We start from the raw sequence: 19,184 nt of genomic DNA, 5'->3' as shown, positions 1-19,184 counted from the left end.
TATAATGAGGCCTTAAGAGATTTAGTGGGAATATTCGCCACTATACTCGTTTCAAAACGCGTTGAATATGATTCAATTCGTTAATTCAAGCGGAAATTAATATTCAAAACTGTAACTTACTGCAAAGATTGTCGTCCTTCACAGATACGAGCTTGAAATATCAATGGACTGCAGTGTATTTCATGGTCAACCAAGGCTACGCCTGCAGTGTTTCTAGACACAAACAGCAGCTTGTTAACGGTGCGTAGTGAGGACCTGTGCGTCGACTCACTGAATAAAGCGCGCATGTAAGTTAAATCATACAAAATTATTCTACATTGCTCTTTTACCGAAAACCAAGTTTAAAACGTTGCCCGCATTCTCCACCAAATAATATGTAACGAAATGTAGCGGTTATTAACCAATTTATGGATGAAATATGAATATAATAATTCATAAGGTTATGAATAAATTATGATTCATATATCGACCCAACGGGGAATTAAACATATATCGTGAATCAATTACAACGAATTATAATCAATTACATATATGATTAGTTCTGGTTTAATAATTATTTAGAGAAACTGTTCGTTTGTCCAGCAAACTAAGTCCCTCACAGAATATTATAAACAAAGTTATCTGGCCATGAAAATAACCTGCTATTATAACATCAAAGCATAAAACGATCGAAAAACGTTAAAGTGACTTGGGTTTTCAGCTGAAAGAACAAACAGAACAATCGAGCATGAATAACGTTTTAATATATGCAAACTACGAATACAGAGGTTATACATCTAAATATATATACAAGAAAATACACACCTATGTACAAGAATAGAAGTAGAGAAGGAAAGAGAGAAGGCAAGTAGCAAACTCACAACCAGTCCTAAGCCAGCACGGAAATCAGTTTCATCATCTAAGATTGAGAAACGGCAGTATACTTGCATTGGTTGCGTGTGTCGAATTTCAGGTTAGCGCTGGTGCAGTTCGTTGGCTTCCTCCGTTCAGCGGGAAGGTTTGAACTGAGGACGAGAGTGAGTTTTGCTGGAAGATGGCGATCCCGAAGCTGAGCGCGATGACAGCGCGTGGTCACCGGAGGGGTCCGGGAAAAACGTGCACGAGATGCTCGTGAGACAATCGGGAGAGAACACACAAGAAATTGTGCGTCTTTGCTTTTATGACAGATAAGCCGACACACCTCCTTGAGGTGGGGTAGCCAATAACATGGGTGCAAAGTTGGCAGGAAAGCTTTCCCATTGTTTGGCCTCACGACTTAATCCAATGATTTATGACTACCAGATCAGATCTCCAAAAGGAGTGTGTTCTTCACAGTATCATTAAACACATAGAAAAATGCATTTGTCCGTTTGGTGACATGTCTCAATGAATAGCTCGAGTCCGGAGCTTTGAAACGAGATCAAACTCGATAGGTCAGAAAGGCATAGGAGAGAAGTTATGGTTTACAGACAAAATTATATCATTAAAATGCACACTAGCACAAATACACTCATTTAAACACTAGGAAACATGCATACGCCCTACAATATATGAAATATATATTTCAGCATAGTGGTGCTATATATATATATATATATATATATATATATATATATATATATATATATATATATGCAGTTAAAAGTGTATGTTTGTGTGTTTCTGTATGTGTGTCTGTGTGTGTGTGTTTTTGTGTGTGCCAGTGTGTGTGGGTGCTGGAATGTGGATCTGGCCCGTAGTCCACATGAGGGGCCCCTTTGATGTCCTAAGAGCAAGGAAATTGGGCCTGCTGTGTTAACTCGGAGGGCCACAAAGGTGTCAAGTGGGCTCATCTTTAGTAGACAGTTCGGAGCCGATTTAGTGATTAAGAAACAAAGTTCATCAGGTTAAAAGCGTTCTGGAAACTCCAAAGTTTATTGATTATCCTGATACGTGTGCATACGCTACATATGTATGGATTCAGTACGATGTGAAGAAAATAAATCTGCATACAAAGAACGTCTCGGGTTACAGATGTAACCCTGGTTCCCTGAGTAGGGAACGAGACGCTGCGTGACAACGCATTGGGAACCTTCTGCGTGATGTCGTCACTGAAGCACTCATGTATCTAACCAATCGCGTAGCGAGACGTCAGAGACGGGTGACGTCACGGACCAGGAAACTATAAAGCACACCCGGATGCAGAGCACGGTAGCTTCTGGATAAGTCTGAAGCAAGCACTCACAAGTGTGCAGGGGTACGGCAAGAGACGCAGCGTCTCGTTCCCTACTCAGGGAACCAGGGTTACATCTGTAACCCCAGACGTTCCCTTTCGTGGGAACTATCGACGCTGCGTGACAACGCATTGGGAACGCAATCCCAACTGAGCCGTAGCTCAAACACTTGTCAAAGTTATCTTGACAACCCGGAGGACCCCAGAGTGGAGCCGATATTAAAGTTATAATACTTAATAAATGTGTGCTGGTATGACCATCCAGCTGCATCACATATATCACCCATGGAAACTCCTGACATCAAAGCTTTTGATGCCGCCATACCCCTAGTTGAATGGGCGCGAACATTCAAAGGAGAAGGCTGTCCGGCCGCTTCATAGGCAAGTGAGATGGCCTCGACCACCCACTTGCTCATTCTCTGCTTCGATGCTGGGCCGCCTTTTTTAGGGGACCCATAACAGACAAACAATTGATCTGACTTACGCCACAGGGCAGCTCTGTGGACATAAGCATCCAAAGCCCTTACTGGGCACAGCAGATTAAATTTTTCCTGATCCGCAGATACAAATGGAGGAGGATAGAAGGCCTGAAGCACAATGGGGCCTGGGACATTGGTAGGGACCTTTGGGACATAACCCGGTCTAGGATACAGGAATGCTTTCACCATTCCTGGAGCAAATTCAAGAAAAGAAGGAGCAACAGAAAGTGCTTGTAAGTCTCCTATCCGCTTCAGAGAAGTGATAGCCAATAAAAGAATCATTTAAGAGTGAGGAACCTCTCAGGAACCTCCTCTAGTGGTTCAAAGGGAGCCTCAGCTAACCCCTGTAAGACCACGGCCAAGTCCCAGGCCGGAACCCTTGTGCGCACTGGAGGCCTCAACCTTAATGTGCCACGGAGGAAGCATGTGACAAGGGGGTCTCGCCCTACCGAGATATTCCCCTCAAGAGGAGCATGTTATGCTGAAATTGCTGCAATGTAAACCTTCAAGGTTGAGTGAGATAGGCCCTCAGAGAATTTTTCCTGGAGGAATTTTAGCCCACAGCTAATAGAAGAAAGGACAGGGTCCGTATTATTGTTTCTACACCAGGTAGAAAACAAATTCCATTTGTAGGCATGCAACTTCCTCGTGGCGGCAGCATGGGTCCCTGGGACAGGAATCAAGGCTTTTTCCACATGACCCGAGCACGAAGGCATCGCTGCGTGACTTTGATCATGCGAAAAGGGTTTCCCCTCAGGGAAAACCCCTTGGTCCTGTGCCACCACTGTAAGAGTCTCATGTGCAGAAGGCCAATAGTAATCACGTTGGACGCAGCTGCCATCAGACCCAACAGTCTCTGAAACTGTTTTACAATGAGAGTGGTTCGAAGGGAGCCTCAGCTAACCCTTGTAATACCACAGCCAGGTCCCAGGCTGGCCTCAACCTCAGTGTGCCACAGAAGGAAGCGAGTAACGATGGGGTCTCGACCCACCGAGAAGCCACCCTCAAGAGAAGCATGAAAGGCTGAGATAGCCGCAACGTAAACCTTCAAGGTTGAAGGCGATAGGCCCTCCGATAATTTTTCTTGGAGAAATCTTAGCACAAAGCTGATAGGAGGGTGGACAGAGTCCATATTATTCTGTCTGCACCAAGCAGAAAATAAATTCCGTTTATAGGAATAAAGCTTCCTCGTGGCGGGAGCTCTGGAGTTAAGGATGGTCTCAGTGTGCCACAGAAGGAAGCGAGTAACGAGGGGGTCTCGACCCACCGAGAAGCCACCCTCAAGAGAAGCATGAAAGGCTGAGATAGCCGCAACGTAAACCTTCAAGGTTGAAGGCGATAGGCCCTCCGATAATTTTTCTTGGAGAAATCTTAGCACAAAGCTGATAGGAGGGTGGACAGAGTCCATATTATTCTGTCTGCCACCCTCAAGAGAAGCATGAAAGGCTGAGATAGCCGCAACGTAAACCTTCAAGGTTGAAGGCGATAGGCCCTCCGATAATTTTTCTTGGAGAAATCTTAGCACAAAGCTGATAGGAGGGTGGACAGAGTCCATATTATTCTGTCTGCACCAAGCAGAAAATAAATTCCGTTTATAGGAATAAAGCTTCCTCGTGGCGGGAGCTCTGGAGTTAAGGATGGTCTCCACAACCTCAGTTGGAAGACCAGCATCTATGAGCCTGGCCCCCTCAGAGGCTAGGCCCATAGCTTCCACAGTTCCACGAAGGCATCGCTGCGTGACTTTGATCATGCGAAAAGGGTTTCCCCTCAGGGAAAACCCCTTGGTCCTGTGCCACCACTGTAAGAGTCTCATGTGCAGAAGGCCAATAGTAATCACGTTGGACGCAGCTGCCATCAGACCCAACAGTCTCTGAAACTGTTTTACAATGAGAGTGGTTCGAAGGGAGCCTCAGCTAACCCTTGTAATACCACAGCCAGGTCCCAGGCTGGCCTCAACCTCAGTGTGCCACAGAAGGAAGCGAGTAACGAGGGGGTCTCGACCCACCGAGAAGCCACCCTCAAGAGAAGCATGAAAGGCTGAGATAGCCGCAACGTAAACCTTCAAGGTTGAAGGCGATAGGCCCTCCGATAATTTTTCTTGGAGAAATCTTAGCACAAAGCTGATAGGAGGGTGGACAGAGTCCATATTATTCTGTCTGCACCAAGCAGAAAATAAATTCCGTTTATAGGAATAAAGCTTCCTCGTGGCGGGAGCTCTGGAGTTAAGGATGGTCTCCACAACCTCAGTTGGAAGACCAGCATCTATGAGCCTGGCCCCCTCAGAGGCTAGGCCCATAGCTTCCACAGTTCTGGGCGGGGATGTATTATCGAGCCGCCCGCTTGCGACAGGAGGTCCTGTCTAAGGGAAAGCTCCATTGGGGAGCCGTCTAGTAAGGACACTAGGTCCGAGAACCATATTCTGGTTGGCCAGAAGGGGGCTACCAGTACTAGGCTGACCCCTTCCCGGCATACTTTCTCCAGAACTCCCGGGAGCAAGGTGATCGGGGGAAATGCATACAGACGTAGCCTCGGCCACGTCTGTACCATGGTATCCAGACCCAGAGGTGCTGGATGTGTTCGGGAGTACCAGAGTGGTCACTGGGTTGACTCTCCCAAAGCAAATAGGTCGACTTCCGCTCGACCGAAATTTTTCCATAGGAGATCCACCACTTCTGGGTGGAGTCTCCACTCCCCGGGCCTCGGCCCCTGCCTCGACAGGGCGTCTGCTCCCTTTATACCCCAGGATGAAAGCTGGCTTCAGAGAGAGCAGCTTCCCTAGGGACCATAGGAGGATCCGACAAGCCAAGTAGTAAAGTTGGCAAGACCGCAGACCCCCCTGATGGTTTATATATAAGACCACTGCCGTGTTGTCCGTGCGGACCAACACGTGATGGCCTCTCTGGTCTGGGAGAAAGTGTTTTAATGCTAGAAACACCACCATCATCTCCAACCGATTTATGTGCCGGCCTGGTATGCAGAAAGGCTTTCACCATACCAGGTGCAAACTGCTGACAGCGCTTGTAAATCACCAATTCTCTTCAAAGAAGAGACGGCCAGGAGAAAGATAGTTTTAAGTGTCAAGAACTTGTCTGACACCTTCCAGGACCTCCCATAGACCCTGAGCTGAGCGACCACTCATGATCGCCCCCCAGCCCGTGAGGGAGGCATCTGTCATAAGCATTACACGACGACCAGAAGTCCCCAGCACGGGTACCTGGGACAGGAACCAGGGATCTTTCCACATGGCCAGAGCACGAAGGCATTGCCGCGCGACTTTTGATCATGCGAAAGGGATTTCCCCTCGGAGAAAATCCCCTGGTCCTGAGCCACCACTGTAAGAGTCATATGTGCAGAAGGCCAAAAAGGTATGACGTTGGACGCAGCTGCCATAAGACCCAACAGTTTCTGGAACTGTTTTACAGTGAGTGACTGGCCTAACTTCACCCCTTTCACGGCTGCGAGAATGGAACTCACACGAGCAGGAAAAAAATTTGCCTGCATCATGGTGGAGTCCCAAACTACACCTAGATAAGTGGTAGTCTGAGCCGGAACTAGCACACTCTTTTTTTTTTTTTTTTTTTTGGCATTGAGCCTCAGCCCGAGCCTTTTCATGTGGTACAGAGCAGCATCTCGATGCTGAACTGCTAGTTGCTCTGATTGAGCTAGAATCACTTTCTATGTAATTCAGTACGCGGATGCCCTGGAGTCTCAGTGGAGCCAGCACTGCATCCACGCACTTCGTGAATGTGCGGGATGATAATAACAGGCCGAAAGGAAGAATCCTGTATTGGTAAGCTTTGCCCCCGAAAGCAAACCTGAGGAACTTCCTATGGGAAGGATGGATGGACACCTGAAAGTATGCCTCTCTCAGGTCTATCGCCACAAACCAGTCCTTGGACCTGATCTGTGGGATAATCTGTTTAAGTGTAAGCATCTTGAATTTGAGCTTTCGTATTGAGTGATTTAACACATGTAAATCTATGATAGGACACATCCTTCTTTGGAACAATGAAGTAGTGGCTGTAGAAGCCTGACAGCTTGCTGGGAGGAGGAACCCTTTCTATAGCTCCATTTCGCAAGAGTGTCATAACCTCTTGTTCCATAACCAGAGACTGCTTGGGGGTCACCACTATGGGAAAGACCCCATTGAATCTGGGCGGGCGAGACCCTGTAACCCTCTGATGAGCAGCATCTATTTTGATATATTCGGTAGAAGTTTCCATTCTACCATAAAATCTACTAAGGGAACCAGTCTCTCGAGACTGACCTCTGGTGTTTTTGAGCACTCGATTCAACGTTCTGGAGCGGCGCACCGGCAGAAAACAGACGAATCAAGTCATAACCGGCTCTCCTCGGAGAGTCGGTGGAGACCGTTGTGCCCTGACGCACACTGGGTGGCAGGGTTAGCATAACGGCCCCCTGAGGGCCCCAAAGGGGGACGGGTGTCAGATATTCTAACACAGGACCCCCTCCGGAGGGGGCTGCCCTCATGGATCCTGGCCCACAGATGTCAGGACCTCTTTGAAGCCTTCTTGGTGGTAATAACAGTCCGCAGATCTGTCCTACTTCACAAGGACTTCAGCTGTGTCACCTGTCCCGGTCCCCAAGCTTTCTGCGGGGGAGCAAGGGTGGTGACACCCTTTTCCTTTAAATTCCTCAGAATTTAATGTATTCAATATTTCATTTAATCCTTAAATTAAATGCAGCCCAAAACAGTCAAAAATGACAGGCTGAATATATTAGAATACAAAGAGAATTATAGCTCGTAATAGTTTGCAAGGTATTATAGGGAAAGAGAGAAAGGGAAACTCCCGTCTACTCAGTTCCCTCCAGATATATATATATTATGTATAAACATTATATACAATATATACTACGTGCACGCAATCTATGCGCAGCCTTGGCAAACGCAAGATCCGAGCGAGCCGAATATTTTTTGTTGCACACTTAATCTACGCGCTGCCTCGGCAAACGCGAGATTCGAGCTATATATTCCTTATTGCAGGCTTAATCCACGCGCTGCCTCGGCAAACGCGAGATCTAAGCCTCGTGTTAGACTTTTATTCCCTCGAGAATAAAGCCAACAGGAGTGGAGATAAAAACTCCTGCTAGTTCATTTCTTTTACACTCCGGGACATTTTTATGAATGAACCGTCAGCTGCTTTGTTTTTGAACTGACGTGCATGCTCCACTCCCTAACACGATGTGTGTGAGGTGGCGAGTCCTCAGATCGATATCACAATATCCACCTCCTCAGAGCTGGCATGTGAAATACCGGTGCCTCAACCCGGGGAAGAAACCGCAGAGCGTGCTTCCACCTGGGAGACGGCACTGAACCTGGCAGGTAAGGGCAGAGAAAGGGCAACGCCCGTCTCTAACCCCTCTGTCAGATCCATTTGTGAACCCCACGAATGGCTTCTTTTCCGCGATCCGCGGGGAACACTGGAACACAGTATTCTGAGAGCGAGTTTCTTTTTTTTTTTTTTTATAGTGCACACAGACGGCTCCCTCGAGAGCTGCCCAGGCTTACTCAACTCCCATTCAACTGCTGTTTCTCGCCATAATACGTGTCTTTTTTATATATATATATATATATATATATATATATATATATGGATTGGTGTGAGATACTCTTGTCCTCAGACAAAGATATCGTGACTTGTTTATATGAAATAAGACAAACAACACCAAATAAGACACACGATAACATAGAGTGCTTGCTGAAGACACAGAAGCTACCGTGCTCTGCATCCGGGTGTGCTTTATAGTTTCCTGGTCCGTGACGTCACCCGTCTCTGACGTCTCGCTACGCGATTGGTTAGATACATGAGTGCTTCAGTGACGACATCACGCAGAAGGTTCCCAATGCGTTGTCATGCAGCGTCGATAGTTCCCACGAAAGGGAACTCAGGATTTCTTCATGTTCATAGAGAGAGGATTTCTTCATGTTCAATAGAGAGAGTTCAGCTCACTGTTTAGTTGGAGTTGTTACACTTCAGCGAGAAAAGTACAAGTGTATATTTCCCCAAAAGTGTATGTAACGTTAACTGCTCACATTCTTAATATGCTAAGTGAATATGTACGTTTTTAAAGAGTAATCGATCATGGTTAGCAGATAATTGAACTATGTCGCTCGATTGCGAAACGCACATTGACATCTATGCTGTTGATATCCGCTAATATTTGTTTTAGCATGTTGCTGCTGCTTAAATATTAGGAATTGCTGTAGCTTATGTGTGAAGCTTATGTGCGATGCATGTACGCTAGCTGCTAATGCATATAGTGATCACTGTAAGTTGGGAGTTGACATGATTTGAACCTCGTGTATGATACTTCAACAAATTGAAAACATATTTCACAAAGCATTGTGCAATATCATAAGAAAACCTGTTTACTTATCTTAGATGTTGAATTTCTAAAAGCATTCTGCTAATAACAGCGCTTCACATTGTGCAGCTTGTCGACGGCAGGCTAGGGTACGATATATATGGTTGCGTGAATATGGAATTACTTCTGATTGGCTGATGCCACGGCGTAGAAAGAACCAATCAGCGCTCGGTTAGAGTTTCATGACTGAACTTTGTATTTCAGCACTGCTTTGTACAGAAGCATGAAGTAGCAAGAGTTTTCCAAAATTAATTGGATCAACATGAATCAAAAATTGTTTTGACTTAGGGTACATTTAAATGACAACAATGTACTAAAAATGAAAAGTGTTTTCTTTGTACAGATGACAACATTATCAAAACTATCCACATTTACATGGATCTGCGAAAGCTGTCAAGTTAAGTCATCTTCATTTATATAGCGCTTTTCATAATATATATTGTTTCAAAGCAGCTTCACAGTGACAATAGGAAAATTCTTATCGAGCTAAAGTTGGTTTTTGATTGAATCACTTCCGTTGTAAAAATCGTTAATTATTACTTTAGTGGCTGCTTAAATGACACCTTTCCTACTGAAAACCGAATACCTTTAATGCATTGTTATGCATGTATTACGCATACCAGACCAAGTAGTTGGCAATGTCACTTTGCAAAGAAAGATTACACGCCTGAGTATATGTATTCTTATACGGACCACTCATGCCAAACGTGCATGCCTATCCACCTTATTTTTATAATTTGCTGCACTTTGATATTCTTCTCGTTATTTCCCTATAGTGGCTAATAAATTGGAAGTCTCGCACATTCACAGAAATACCTTAATTCCACATTGACAAATAAGGTGGGTAGACTAAACATATAATATACACGTGCATGCCGTCACCATTTTCAAAATCTTGAACTTTGAAACCAGTTTTCAAAAGAAAAACTGGAGTGAAAAACTTCCTCCTCTTTACCGCAACCTACACAACTGTGACATCTCAGACCATGAGAAACAAAATTCTCTGGTCTGATGAAACAAAGATTGACTCTTTGGCCTGAATTGCAAGCATCCTGTCTGGAGGAAACCAGGCACAGCTCATCACCTGGCCAATACCATCCCTTCAGTGAAGCATGGTGGTGGCAGCATCATGCTGTGGGGATGTTTTTCAGCGGCAGGAACTCTCTAGTCAGGATCGAGGGAAAGATGAATGCAGCATTGTACAGAGACATCCTTGATGAAAACCTGCTCCAGAGTGCTCTGGACCTCAGACTGGGGTGAAAAGGACATTGACCCTAAGCATACAGCCAAGATAACAAAGGAGTGGCTATGGGACAACTCTCTGAGTGTCCTTGAGTGGCCCAGCCAGAGCCCAGACTTGAACCCGACTGAACATGTCGGGAGAGATCTGAAAATGGCTGTGCATCGATGCTCCTCATCCAACCTGATGGAGCTTGAGAGGTCCTGCAAAGAAGAATGGGAGAAACTGCAAAAAAAAAAAAAATACGTGTGCCAAGCTTATAGCATCATACTCAAAAAGACTTGAGGCTGTAATTAGTGCCAAAGGTGCTTCAACAAAGTATTGAGCAAAGGCTGTGAATACTTATGTGCTTCGGTCAGGACTACTTTGGCAATGAAACATATTTATTGTTATTAATATACAACATTTGGTTTGGCGGTATGGTTCCATATGGGGGTTTAGCTTTACAATAGTAAAGCCTGTAATAACCCCCCGGAACCATCAGCATAACATTGAAACAATTACTGTACAAATAATGCGATAAAAGATATAAATGGAGATGGTGAATGAGATGTTCAAGGGCTGCTTGGAAAAGGCTTATCTTGATGCAGTGATCTGAAACAGAGAGAGAAGAAAAACAACAAACAGCAAAAGTGAGGAACTGTGACGATATACTGTAAAAAGAAGCGCAGGATGTGTGCTTCTCCATATGTGACGACACCTCTGGACGAAGGCGTGAGTGGAGAGGACCGCGACTTCAGATTCCAGACTAGGAAAAACTGGTGGCTGGTAACCTATACTACACTCAAAAGGTGAAAGACCCGTGGATGATACTGGTAACGAGTTGTGAGTGTACTCAACCCATGAGAGTTGTTGGATCCAGGAGGAAGGATTCTGAGCCACCCTACATCATAACATTCTCTCTAGATCCTGGTTGGCTCTCTCGGCTTGTCCGTTACTCTGAGGATGAAAACCAGACGACAGACGGACAGTCGCTCTCAGTAACCGACAAAATTCTTTCCAAAATTTGGAAGTAAATTGGGATCCCCTGTCGGAAACCACATCAATCGGGAGGCCATTGATTTGAAAGATGTTATCAACGACAGTAACCGCTTTCTCCTTGGCTGAGGGTAATTTGGGCAAGGGAATTAAGTGTGCCACCTTTGAGAACAGGTCCACTACGGTTTAAATTACCGTATTACCCTGTGAAGGAGGGAGACCTGTGACGAAATCTAGCGCTATGTGGGACTAGGGTCTCGAAGGGACAGGCATCGGTTGAAGGAGTCCATCTGGGGGACGATTGGAAGTCTTACCACGAGCATAAACCGAGCAAGCCAAAACAAAATCTCGAATGTCGCAAGCCATACTGGGCCACCAAAATCGCTTGACCAAAAACCTGTTCCGACTGTCTCCTGGATGACAAGCCACATTGAAACCATGCCCCACCGAATAACATCTGACTGTAATCCCTCCGGCACAAATAACCGACTCGGTTGACCCCCGGGCGGAGGCGTTACCCCTTCTAAGGCCGTGCGGACCTTGGATTCAACCTCCCATGTGAGTGAAGAGATAAAAAGTCTCTCAGGTAAAATACACTCGGTAGTAGACGGGCGCTCAGAACGATAAAAAATACGAGATAACGCATCTGGTTTGATGTTCTTAGACCCAGGAAGATACGAAAGAGTGAAATCGAAACGACCAAAAAAAAAAGAGCCCACCAAGCCTGCCTGGAGTTAAGTCGTTTGGTGGACCTGATGTATTTCAAGTTCTTGTGATCGGTCCAGATGATAAAAGGTACCCCGACCCTTCTAACCAGTAACGCCATTTCTCCAATGCTAGTTTGACTGCCAACAACTCTCTGTCACCAATATCATAATTCGGCAGTCGATAAGCGATGAGAAACAAAATGCGCATGGGTGCATCTTATCGTCCACGGCAGCGTGCTGGGAAAGAACTGCTCCTACCCCCACCTCTGACACATCGACCTCCAACATGAACTGATGTGATGGATCAGGGGCTACATGGATGGGAGCTGAAACAAAGCGGCTATTAAGGTTAGAAAATGCAGCCTCAGCTGCATTAGACCACCTGAACGCCGTTCTGGTGGAGGTCAAGGCAGTCAGAGGAGCAGCTAGTTGGCTGAAATTGTGAATAAAACGCCAATAAAAATTAGTGAATCCCAGAAACCCTTGCAGGGCCTTACGAGAGTCTGGGATTGGCCAATTTACCACAGCCTTAACCTTGTCAGGATCCATGCGCACCTCCTCAGACGAAACGATATACCCTAAGAATGGAACTGACTGTGCATGAGACATGTGTAACGCTTTCTATCTGGCTAATAACTTGTAGATTTAATAAATAATTAACTTGTTATATGCCAATCTATGGACCAGCGTCTCAGAAGGACAGATTCGCTACTGAGAAAGATGCAACACCAACAGTGAACAGACTTGAAGAATAATTCGGTTGAACACACAATGTGTATTTGTTTGACTGCATTCAAAAGGTAAGTTGAATCAATGTGAAATAAAAAAAAATATATATATATATATTTTCACAATTGAAAATATTGTTTCTGAATTTTCCTATCAATCTTTTGTTTTCACAGGTTTCGTGAAACTTTTCCCTTGATTGTCAACAAGGTAAGTACTTTGTTCACTTTAACTCAGTGTTCAATTCACCCAAAAATTAGTGTTCAAGTATCAAAACCCAAACAATACATCACTTGTCAACCCAGAAAATTGACACTTCTCAATGAAATAAAATAATGTCCTTTGATCTCAAAACCTTCAATTTCTCAGTCTTTCAAGAAAAACAGTTCTTCAAATGGTCCATAGAAGTACAAATGTCTTTTCTTTGTCCATGAGGAACATCTCCATCCAAAACACACAAAAAAAAGAAGAGTTATTCGATTTCCTACCATTCGCAGAGTTCAGAAAATCTTTTGTTTCCACAGAAAATCCAAGAACAACTCAAGGGAGGCTCGCCAGTCCAAACCTTCCTCAAAACCACTGGAAGGCCGGGACAAATCCAGAATATAGGCATCGGTACATCTCGTCACATCGGACAGGACAGCAATCCAATTTGGACAAGGGCAGAACAGGGAAAACAGAACAAAACCAAACAAAACAAAAAAACCTGACCTTGAACAAACAAGGTCATGAAAATATCATGAATATCTTCATTGTAACAACATACAATAAAGTTATCAATCACTATACATCATTCAAATTACACAGAACTTGAGTATTCTGAAAATATGTACATGTATCTTTTCAAATAAAGAATATTTTCTTCATATATGCAACGTCTGTGACTATTTTTCCAACATAGCGCACTAATTATTATATGACTGACAACTTTTCGTCACATACTTGAGCACACAGTTAGCTCTTATGTACTAAAACCAGCATTACACATTTTTTTCATATATAAATCAGTCACAAATTCAATTTCTCTTGCTTTTTCCACTTAAACAATAATAATAATTCAACTGTGATGAATAACAAGGCAAAGTGACTTACCAAGGAGATCTTTAAAGTCACAGAAAATTCCAGAATGGAGCGGTTAGAACGCGTCCGATTTAAACCCTTTTCTTTAACCTTTTTAATAAAAAATACACTTCGTAAACACTTTAGCAACACTCTGTCGCTAGTAAAATATATGCATATCACCATTAACTTTTATATTTTACAAATTGAATGTCCATTTCACTCACATTACAATATCAACGTCATTCACAACCAATGGAAAATAAAATGCGTCACTTCACTTACATCAATCCATCGATAAAACACATCCAGAAGATTATTTCTATGTTTCTGTTCCGCGGAGCGTCAGCAAACACCGCGCTCATCAGCACCTATGCACGATAGAGAGAGCTGCCTCTGACTCCACGAGAAAACCTCGTGCAAAATCCGGAAACTAATTTCTCGGCTGCGCCACATTCTGCGCTCTCATTGGCTCACGTTGTATTAAAAACTACTCTCTATTGGTCACATTAATAACCAAGTAAAATATATGTTTATATAAAATTAATATTTTCTTTTATAATAGCACTCATTTTTAAGTAGTTCTCAATAGTTTTGTTTATATATTAGTATGTCTATATATTAATAACTTTATTTCTATATTACTCTGGTAACCTTGGTTACACTTCCCCCTCCTGAATCATAGCACGTCCCTGTGCTTGGGAGTCGTTAAGTCACACAGGTGAGACTGCATTGAGTCCAGCATCATGACTTATATAATCAGATTCCTCCACTGATTCAGAAAGTGCAGAACTCAATCCTTGCAATAAAGATTGAATGACTGAAATCAAGGGATTTCCCAGCCGTGCATACTGCAACTTGTCTGGTGGTCTACTCTGCCTTTTTGAACGTCTTGGAGCCATATCTCCTGCATTCTTGGGCACAGTTGAAATGCCTGGAAGATGTCTGACAGGGGGTGAGTCAGGATAAGGAGTAACATTATTTTCATGGGCATCTGGTCCAGTTTCATTGACCACATCATATGACTCATCTGATAGCTCACTTGATTCATCACATTCGTTTTCTGAGATTACTTTTGCTAATCCCTCTTCTCTACTTCTTTCAGGTTCACCTCCAGAGGCGTCTGGCTCTGCATGGTGCATCACAGGTGAGTTCCTCTCAACTCCATCACTAATCGGGTTTTGTTCAACAGGTGAATCATGTCTTGACTGATCCAGGACAGTGGATTGTGGACTTACGGAATCAACTACAGGTAAGTTTCTGGTAACCGATGAACTCTCTGACTCATGAGTTGGTCTTTCTTCTGGAATAACTCTAGTAGTGAACTCCAAAGATTCTCCAGGTACATCAAGGTGAATAGATTCACTCTCAGATTCAGAATAACTATGCTCAGTTTCTGCTTCGGTAGCATCCTTGATTCTGGATTGGGCTCTGGTTCTAGGCCTACGATGTTCTTTTTGCTGGACAGATTCTTCGAACTCAGTGTTGGGCAAATACCCACAGGGCAGAAGTAAATCGCGATGCAAAGTACGCACTGGACTTTCCTTCCCTTCTGGCCGAACTGTATACACGGGAATACCACTGCTTTTCTTTAACACAATATAGACGTCAGGTTCCCATCTATCCGCTATTTTGTGTTTTCCTCTTAGCCGGACATTCCTTACTAGGACTCGGTCACCTATATCCAGAATGGAAGCAACTACATTTCGATCGAACCTCCTCTTGTTTCTTCCCGCTACTTTCATAGCATTGCGAGTTGCGAGCTGGTAACTCTCTTCTAACCGGTCCTTAAGAGATTTCACATACTGTGAGTGAGACTGGGAGGAGTCATTGACTTGGAGTCCGAAAGCAAGATCCACGGGCAATCGAGGCTGGCGTCCGAACATCATTTCGTAAGGCGAGTACCCTGTTACATCGTTCTTGGTGCAGTTGTATGCGTGCACAAGCGGTTTAACAAATTCCTTCCAGTGGGCCTTTTTGTCGTTTTCCAGGGTTCCTAACATTTGCAGAAGGGTCCTGTTGAACCGCTCCACTGGGTTCCCTCTTGGGTGATAGGGGGTCGTCCTCACCTTACGGATACCCGCAACTTTGCACAGCTCTTGAATAGTTCGGGATTCGAAATCTGGGCCCTGATCACTATGCAATTTTTCTGGGAAGCCATAGTGCAGTAAGAAATGATCCCAAAGACATCTGGCCACAGTCCGAGCCTTTTGATCTTTGGTAGGTATCGCAATGGCATATTTTGTAAAATGGTCTGTGATGACCAATATATCCTTTGCGTTGCTACTGTCTGGCTCTACGGACAGGAAGTCCATACAGACCAGCTCCAAGGGCCTGCTGGTCTGTATGTTCACTAAAGGAGCTGCTCTCTGTGGTGGAGCCTTCCTCCGAATACAACGCTGACAGGTTTTGATCTTTTTCTCTACAGCATCAGCCATTTTAGGCCAATAGAACCTGGAACGGAGGAGATCAAGAGTCCGCTCCAGCCCTAAATGACCCATGTCATCATGAAGACTGGTGAGTACCATCTGTCGTAGATCCCTGGGTAACACTAGCTGGCTCAACACTCTACCTTGACCCATTCTTTTCCTATACAACACTCCATTCTTGATTTCGAGCTTATTCCACTCTCTCATCCACATAGCCATGGTAGGTGACTGGTATGTTCTACCAAGGGGTTTTTCACCAGACTCTAGGTACTCCAGGAGCTCTTTCAACTCTGGATCTGCTCGTTGTTGGGCTGCTAAATCTTCCTCAGAGAGGTGAGGGATCACAGGTAAGCCATGATCATATTCTTCCTGGAATCCTTGGGGTAATGCACTCGCATCCATCATCATGGACTCTGCTAATGTGATCAAGACAAGGCGTCCATCCTTTGACTGGCTCACTTGATGCTTCTCACACACAGCCTTCACTGCTTCTGGTAGTATCACCGACAGATCTTCATTGGTTTCAGCTAGATGATTCAGAGTGAATTGTTTAATCCTCTCCTGTTCTTTTTGAGACTCCAGATCATTCAACAGCTGACCGTTTGGACGTCTGGACAACCCATCAGCATCCTGGTTTTGGGCTCCTGCTCTATATTGGATTTTGAAATTATACGCTGATAACCCAGACAGCCATCTATAACTGGTGGAGTCCAATTTGGCAGAAGTCAAGATGTAAGTTAAGGGGTTACTGTCGGTGACCACAGTAAATTCAGCCCCGTACAAATAGTCACTGAACTTTGAGGTAACTGCCCACTTGAGGGCCAGAAACTCAAGTTTATGAGCGGGATATCTGGCTTCGCTCTTAGTTAGTCCTCGACTAGCATAAGCAAGGACCCTCAACTGGCCTTCCTGTTCTTGATATAATGCAGCACCTAGGCCTATGGTGCTGGCGTCAGTGTGCAATACGTATGGCAATCTAGGGTCAGCGTATCCCAAAACCGGTGCAGTTGTTAGTTTCTCCACAATTTTCTCAAATGCTTCCTGACAAGAAGCATCCCATCTGTCTCCCAGCTTTTCTTTCGGGTCATAGTAATGACGATTAACGTCTTTACACTTCCTCCCTTTTCGAATTGGGGGATATCCAGCAGTGAGGTTGTTGAGTGGCTTGACTATTTTAGAAAAGTCCTGAACGAACCTCCTATAATACCCGGCAAATCCCAAGAATGATTTCAGCTCTTTGAGAGTCTGGGGCCTTGGCCAGGTTTTAATGGCCTCGATTTTCGCTGGGTCCGTTTCTACACCTCGTTGAGAGACAATATGTCCCAAATATCGCACTGAGGTCTGAAAAAATTTACATTTCTCAGGCGAGAGTTTCAAGCCATATTCCTTCAGACGGGTAAGTACCTGCAATAGTCGACGTTCATGTTCTTCAAGTGTCTCCGAAAAAACTATAAGGTCGTCTATGAAAACTAGCACCTCTTTCCGGTTCAGATGACCCATACAGCGCTCCATGAGCCTTTGGAAGGTACTGGGAGCATTTGTGATTCCCTGCGGCATCCTATTGAACTCCCAAAATCCTTGTGGGCACACGAAGGCTGTCTTGTGTTTATCCGCTTCCTCCATTTCGATTTGATAGTACCCCGACTTCAAATCCAGAACGGAGAACCACTTCGAGCCGTTTAATACGGAAAACACCTCTTCCAAGTTGGGAAGCGCATAGGCGTCCTTTATAGTTTGGGAGTTAAGTTTTCTAAAGTCGATACATAGGCGTACGGAATTATCCTTCTTCCTCACCACCACTATAGGAGAGGCAAAGGGAGACTCAGATTCCCTGATAATTCCAGCAGCCAACAAGTCTTGCAGGTGTTTGCGAACAGCATCGACATCCTGTGGGTGAATGGGCCTAGCTCGATGTTTGAAGGGAGTTTCATCACTAAGTTTGATGTGATGTCTCACTTTATCTGTATGCCCAAAATCCATGTCATGTAAGGCAAAAACCTCAGGCATCGTGTTCAGTAGAGCTGATATTCGGGTCCTCCACTCTGCTGGTACAGGGGAATCACCAAAATCAAATTTTATCTGTGAGCTGCCAGAGTTCAGTTGAGTATAAGGAGCATCATGTCTTGGCTGTGTCTCAATCACACGCTGAACAGCATACATTTCAGCAATCACAGCTGTATCTAGCAAACAATTCACTGGAGTTCCTTCAACAAGCAACTGGGCAGTACACTTCATTCCAACCAATCCTCTTGGTAATTTTCTCTGCATTACTTCTTCACAACACTTGTTGAATACTCTTCTAGGTTTATTAGGGCATGTGGGTCTTTCCTCAGTTTCTGTACGCCCTGCTACAGAGACTGATTGGAGTTTAACCGTGAGGATGCAACTTTGTTATTCAGGTCCCAGTGGGCCTGTTTCTCCCTCAGCTGACGACGTTTGCTTTCTACTTTGGCAGAATTTGGATCATTTTCACAATTTACGGCGATATGACCATCTTCCCCGCAGCGAAAGCAGTATCCTGGACGCGGTCGGGCTGAGGTCAATCCATCCATACTGACTGATTTACTCTCTTCACGTCTTGTCTGCTTGGGCTGTGACATAGCAGAAGGGCTCCTGAACCCGGATGTTCTTTCTGGCTGACGTTTCTGTGAATCTGAGACGGTTAATTGAGCTTTTAACTCTGCAAGCTGTCTTGTTAATTCGGCAATTTCCTCAACTTCTGAGCTTCTGTTCTGGACCTTTTGGGAAACTGCAGCTTGAACCTGGGCTCGTAGTTCAGTCAGTTCTTTTTTCAGCGAAGTCACATCCACTACTTTGGAACAAGCAGGCTGGCACTTCTGGTGAGTCAATGATTGCATGGAGGCAAGTCGAGCATGAATTTCTGATATTTGTTTTCTCATGGAGTCTGTTTCAGGGGCTGTTCCGCTGACTACCTCTTGTGAGTGAGCAGACAACTGATGAGCTGCAGCTCGTGACTTGGAAGTGGCT

The sequence above is a fragment of the Chanodichthys erythropterus genome, chromosome 4 (genome assembly GCF_024489055.1).
Source record: "Chanodichthys erythropterus isolate Z2021 chromosome 4, ASM2448905v1, whole genome shotgun sequence".
Taxonomy (NCBI): Eukaryota; Metazoa; Chordata; class Actinopteri; order Cypriniformes; family Xenocyprididae; genus Chanodichthys; species Chanodichthys erythropterus.
This window is presented reverse-complemented; position numbering follows the sequence as displayed.